At 40.4% G+C, this 6,401-nt stretch overlaps 1 protein-coding gene and 1 long non-coding RNA gene across 2 annotated transcripts in view; one reads left to right on the top strand and one right to left on the bottom strand.

Moving 5' to 3' along the window:
- Positions 1-5,591, top strand: part of LOC109373478 (uncharacterized) — a 34,692-nt gene extending 29,101 nt beyond the window's left edge. The window contains exon 3 of the long non-coding RNA XR_002122235.1: positions 4,795-5,591. This is a non-coding gene — a long non-coding RNA (uncharacterized LOC109373478). The remainder of the gene's footprint in view (positions 1-4,794) is intronic.
- VEPH1 (ventricular zone expressed PH domain containing 1) overlaps positions 1-6,401 on the bottom strand; it is a 266,782-nt gene that overhangs the window by 25,792 nt on the left and 234,589 nt on the right. The window lies entirely within an intron of this gene.

The following is a 6,401-nucleotide window of genomic DNA, read 5'->3' as shown; positions in this document are numbered from 1 at the left end:
AAATAAATAAATAAATAAGTAAATAAATATACATAGTTTTCTTCAAGTGTTATAGTTTCTTTTTCAGAGTTTAAATCTTTGATCTATATGAAATTCACTTTGGTTTAAGGAGTAAATTGGGTATTTGTCTTAATTTTTTTCCCAAATGGTTCCTAGTTACATCATTTCCACTTATTAAATAATCTTTTCCTCATTGGTCTGAAATGTAGTTTTCATTTTATTTTTTAAATATTTCACAATTTATATTTTTTATTAGAGTCCATAGTCTGCTAAACAAAAGCAGTAACAAGATATTGCACAAACTATTATACAATTTAAGCCTTAGGAATTTAATTAAATGTAGCTTTTATACTAAATTCTGGTGTATAGTTAGGTGTAGTTTTGAACTCCGTACAATTTAATTAGAGAAAATTTACGGTTCCCTAAACCACTCGTTTAGGGAATCCAGCATTAGATCAGTGTTACTATGGATCCAGACCTGTTAACAGGTCTACATTTCAGTCACAAAATTCAGTTGTGCAAAGATGTACCTTTATTTCTCTCCTTCCAAACCTCAGTTAGCCCCTGAGCCCTCATGTCCATTCTGTGCAGAACACTTAACTCAGCCCATTCAAGGTATCGCTGTCTCTCATGGGTGATCTAAGCTCTGGGGGGTTGGGATGACGACAGCTTCTTTCTCACCCAGGCTTTGGTGAAGGCGGTGAGTCTGTTCGACAGCCATCTTCTTCATCTGTATTCTGGTGGCATCTAGGACATGTAACTCAGTCTGTCTGGGCCCTATCACTGTGCCCTGGCAGCAACTTATGTCCCATGGGCATTCATTGCTAGTTTCAGGCACCTGTGCCCTCTTCCTTCTCCATCCCAGGACCTCTCTTAGCTGGTGTGAGCACTTTTCGGGGTGGGGGAGGGGGCCTCAGAACTCTTGGCGGCTTCCTCTGCACCACGCAGAGGTGCTGACTCTCTGTGAAGCTGTGCTCAGGCCCATCTCCCTGGGCATCTCAGTCTTTGCCACTTCTCAGCCCTAGCCTCATGTTGAATATGAGCTTCTCCAAGAAGCTTTCCATGTTTCTTGGCCACACCTTCAGAATGGAGGCAAAAGTTTCCTGTGCCCCCAAGTCTTAAAAACCCATCTGGGGTTTTCCTTAGAGGCCCTCACTCCAGCACCATGGATGTGAACCTGGGATGTCCAGGATATAGAGGCCTGTTTTCTCAGGAATTCATATTAATTACTCATTGTCTTGCTCTCCTTTCCCAATTATCTTCTTTCCTCCAACCCGTGAGACTTGCCTCCGGTCTTGGAGAGAGGGCAGTGGCTGTGGTGGAAGGAGAGGAATGGCTTATTTATCACCCTGCAGTCTTTCCAACTCCATTGTTTATAGGACAAACTTTGGCTGCACTAGAAACTTTTTTGTTCAGACCACTGGATCCTGATATCAAAGCCAAGATTTTGGAACCAAAACAACCGTTTGTCTCTCAAAAGTCCAATTCATACAAATAAAAATATTTTGGCTTTTAATAAGATCATTTCTGTTATGAGTTTTAAGAGGCTATTTTGGTACTCAGGGCCAAGCATTTGATTCTTTGTTCTTGCTGAGGCAGGAAGAGTAATGGACACAAAGAAAACCCGGGGGAAGAAGAATGCTGGGGAGAGGCTTTGCTAATATCTCAGGAAGTCATCTGCAGCACTGAGTCTTCGACCTGGCACCTAGACTCCTGTCCCCATTCCTCTAATCACTCCATTGGTCATGCGATCTATTTCAACTAACTGCTGTCTGGGGTCCTCCCAGTTCCTTTCCTCTGCTCTTGCTTAGTCCCTACTATCTTTTGAACTGGGGTCCTGCCTGGCTTCCCTCACCACCAGTCATCCCAGGGACCAGAGTCTAAAATCTACCCTCTTTGGCTGGGTCATCATTTTGATTGCAGAGTTGTCTACCTTCCAAACTTTTGCCTACTCTCTGTTCTGGGAGCCTCCTCATGAGTGTCCATCTGCCTCCAGTTGCAGCTGCTTGATCTTTCAAGATCACCTCCCCATATCTCTCAGCCCCTCTGCCTGGCAGGAGGGCAGAGAACGTATTCTAGTGTAGGAGGCCCAGGGGTGTGTGGTGGGTTGGTGGGGGCAGTACGTGAGGAGAGCACCAAAGAAAGTCACTGCAAGAAAGGTTGCGTGGATCTCCAAGCATCATAATGCTGCCCAGTTGAGCCCAGGCTGGCTAAAAAGGGCTATCTGTGAGTCCTTATGGATTATTGCTTTGATGTATTTCTGTAGTTAGTGGCTCTTTTTCATGACATTGCCCCCTTTCCTCCCATTTCACCTCCTACCCCTGAATATTCTTCAGGTTTAATTCTGAGTATTTAGTCATCATAGGGATCTTACTTTCTTCATATCAGGAGGTAGCCATTTGTGTGTGTGCGCGTGTGTGTGTGCGCGCGCGCGCGCGTGTGCCATGAGTAGCTTGATCTTATTCTCTAGAACTGTGTACATGGATGGAGCTCTCAAAAACCATCCTCCTCTGACCACTTGTTTAGGCTTGCTCTGTTATTTGCCATTCAGTAAAAACCCTTTAACACAGAAGCTTTGATTTTGAAACAATAATTATAAGAGAAAACACTTACATGGGGGCTGGAGATTATAGGGAAACTTCATGGTCTTCTTTCTCAGACCAATAGTATGCTGCTGAACAAGCAAGTTCAACGAGTTGCAGTTTCTCCAAACTGATAATAACCTTATTCCCAAATCCTGTCTCATGAGAGTCACTAGGAAAATTTTGCCTTTTTTGCTAAGTCTAGGTTTTAATTATTTTGTGCTCAGCCGCTTTTTTGATTGAATACAACAACAACAAAAAAACAAACATGGAGTGGAATCTTTAAGCAAGTGTGTTCTTACATTGTAAGAGCATGGAACTTGTTTGAGACACCTGGATAATTTCCAATGGCTCCAGTGAAACTTTCTGGAATGTTCCCACAGGAAGCTCTCCACATTGATGAGCTTGTTGAATAATCCAGGAACCCTCAGAGCCTGCTAAACTAAAGGGATTGGTAGGAACTCTTCAGATATGAGGAAGATGTCTCTGACAGGTATGTCTGTTTGTTAATTGGATAATATTCTTTTCCTAATGACAACGCAGTTGATCTCTGATTTGGAGAAAGACCGAATAGTGACCACTAATCATTGATAAATTTGGTGGAAGAAAACAACAGCTTGTGGACTCCTGTTTCTGTCATCATAACAGACTAGATACTCTAATAAAAACATCTAGAAATTATGAATCAAATATAACAAATAGTCATTAAAACATGGAGCTCTCAAGAGAACAGGCGAAAACTCCAGACACCAAAAGTGGTGAGGTGATGCTGATACTAGCCCTACCACTGCTCCAGGAACATTTGGTGATTTTGGTAATCACAAAGTTTGGGTTTCTGACATGTAGGGAACAAGAGGCAAGGCCTTGAGCCATCCAAGGCAGGGAGAACCGAGACTCTCCATAATTTTTAGGCTCCTAGGAGGCTAAGCCACCAGAAAAAAGATGTCCAGGCAAAGGAAAATGACAAGAGAAATTGTCTGTTTCATCTGGGCTCTGAGCAGAAAGAAAGAATTCAGATTTGCTCATATGTAGTTTTGAAGTTTGAACTTATACACTTGAGAGGGCAGGATTCCCAAGTTAAAATATTAACATGAAATGGTTTTCGTTTGATAGCACTTCNTTTTATGCAGCTGTTTTCTAAAAAAAATTATTAAAAACATCTTAGTAGCTTCAGTTTATTTGTTTTGGCAGCACTAAGTCACGATTTATAGACCTGAATAATTTTCGTAATAACTCATTGGTTTCTTACATAAATTCCAAGGAATGTCTGAGAGTCTGTCATTGAAATCTGAATCAATATCTTTCTGAGCAAACAAATAATCAGAAGGACATAAGGATTAATTACACGCTGAAACATTTAGTAACCCCGAAAAGACAGTGAAGTAAAAGGCCCAGAAAGCATCCCTTCAGTATGCTAACTAAAGCCAGCCTTGAAGAATGTCCTTGGCTTTGTCAGGATTTCAAACAGGATTTCAGGAACATGAAGACTGTTAGGAAATTCTTAGGCGGTTTAAAAAGGAACAGGAACACATGCCCTAACGCGTAGGAAAGGAACTCAATATTTCTGTCAGAAGCAAGTTTCCTCATAAAAAGGAAAAAGATGTAATTTAATTTGCATGACTTTTTGTCAACTCTGGTTTATTGTGTTGCCTTTGTTTATTTTTTTGCTTGAAAGGTTTAGGCTGTTGGGCATTTGGACTAAGGCCTGAAGCACTCTGAGCTCCATTGCCCATGACTTGCCAAAGTGGTGTTAGGGAAATTGTATCTTTTTATATTTGTGAATCTTGGGACAGAGGGGAATTGTTATGCCACTTAATTTTTTAGAAAGTGTTGAGAGTTTTTATATAAAAAGCTGAACAATCTTCAAACTCCAGAGAGCAGCTGGAGGGAATCAGCATGGGGCTAGGGAGGCAGCTCATGCCTCTGCGCTTTGGTGGGTCTCTGCAGGGCTCACCTCCGGTTCTGTGCTCAGGACTGGCTGCACGTATGACTTCCTGGACACTACTTTCTCTCCACCCTCTCTGACTGTTCCTTTTCTAATCCCTTTGCTGACTCCCCTTCCTTGATGGGACACTGAAACACAGGGATTCTCCAAAATTCTACCTCTACCCAAGTTCTCTTTTTGCATGGCCGTGGAATAGTCTTTTTCACTCCAGAGGTTCCAACCATATTTCCAAATACCAATCGGATATTGTGTCTGTGCGCCCCACAGGTACGTCAGATCCAACGCCTCCAAAATTTAGCATGTCTTCCAGCCCTCGACCACAATGCCCTCCTTCCCAGACTCCTCCTGTGGATGGACAGTTTTTCATAGTCTGTGAAACTAGAAATGGTCTTGCTTCCTTTGCCTCCCACCTCCAATCAAAAGCCAGTTCTTGTTAATGCTATCTCAAATGACTTCATCTCCTTCACTTCTCACATCTGGTAAGTAGTCACATCCTGTCTATGCCATGTCTAAAATGTTCCCAAGTCCTCCCTTCCTTCTCCATTCTATTTTCTGTTGCCCTTTTCTGACCTCATCACCTATTGCATCAACCAGCTAACTGGCCTCCTTGCCTCCTTCCCTCTTCATTCCATCCTATACATAGCTACCAGAGTAGTTTTTCTAAAACACAAATTTAATAGCAATGGTCCTTTGCTGAAAAAGCAGTGGCTCCTGCAGCATAGACTGCCAGCAGCCCCATTTTCTGGCTACACTGCTTCTCTATCTGCAGGGTAATTTAGGTGTGCTATGTGTTTTGCTCATCAAGCACACCATACACTTCCATGGCCCACGTTTGTTTGTCTTCCTATAATGCCCTTCCTGCCTTTTCTACTTGTTTGGCTTATACCAATCCCTCAAGCTCCAGCTCCATTAGAAAGACCTAGTATAATATATTTAGAACACAGTAGGACTTTAATAAATATTTTTGGGGCTGAATTCAATGAAAAAGAAAACACAAAAACCTTGAGGTACAAATAAAAATGGGGGATCATTTTGTGAGCTGAGAAATATAATTGAATTTAAGTTCAGTGTAAGTCAAGTTTACTGTTAATGATAGCCCCCCTCCCCCAGGCCCCACGGCCCACCTTGGTGTGGCCTGCCTTGAACAATCTCCCTAGATACCTACTTTAAGATAATTTATATATATATAAAATAAATATTTATAAATAAATATATATATATATAAATATAATATATATATAAAATATATATTTTACTAAAATAGACTGAAGTGAACATATTTCATGATGACTTTTCCAAGTATATCTGTAATTTAACTTCCTCACACTGAAGTTGCTGAATAGAAAGGAACAGGGATGAAAACGTTTGATACATGTTGCCAAATTACAGGAACTATGCTTATACCAAAAGGGTATGAAGATTGGTTTCTGTGCCCTCAGTAAATGTGAATATTATCAAACTTAGATTTTTGCCAATTTGACAGATTAAAAAATGTTGTTTGGTTTGTATTTCCTTAATTATTATTGAGGTTGAGCATCTTTTCATATGTGTATTGTCCATTTGTATCTCTTTTTCTGCTTTCCCTGTTCATGTCCTTTGTCCCATATTCTATTTAGTTGGTTATCTTTTTCTTTATTGATTATACCTGCTCCTTATAAATTTAGGAAATTAGCCTTCTGTCTATAATATGGGTTGTAAATAATATTCCAAGTTTACCAGTTGTCTTTTGATTTTGTTCATTATTTTTTATTGTACAGAAATTTAAAAAAATATTGTAGTAAAATTTATCAGTCTTCTTTATGCTTTTCAGTTTTGTATCATTCTGAGAAAAGTCTTCTCCATTCTAAGATTATAAATAAATATACAGGGCCGGT

Source organism: Hipposideros armiger, unplaced genomic scaffold, assembly GCF_001890085.2.
Source record: "Hipposideros armiger isolate ML-2016 unplaced genomic scaffold, ASM189008v1 scaffold_16, whole genome shotgun sequence".
Classification (NCBI taxonomy): domain Eukaryota; kingdom Metazoa; phylum Chordata; class Mammalia; order Chiroptera; family Hipposideridae; genus Hipposideros; species Hipposideros armiger.
Note: the sequence above shows the minus strand (reverse complement) of the source record. Positions and strands in the feature narration are given on the sequence as shown.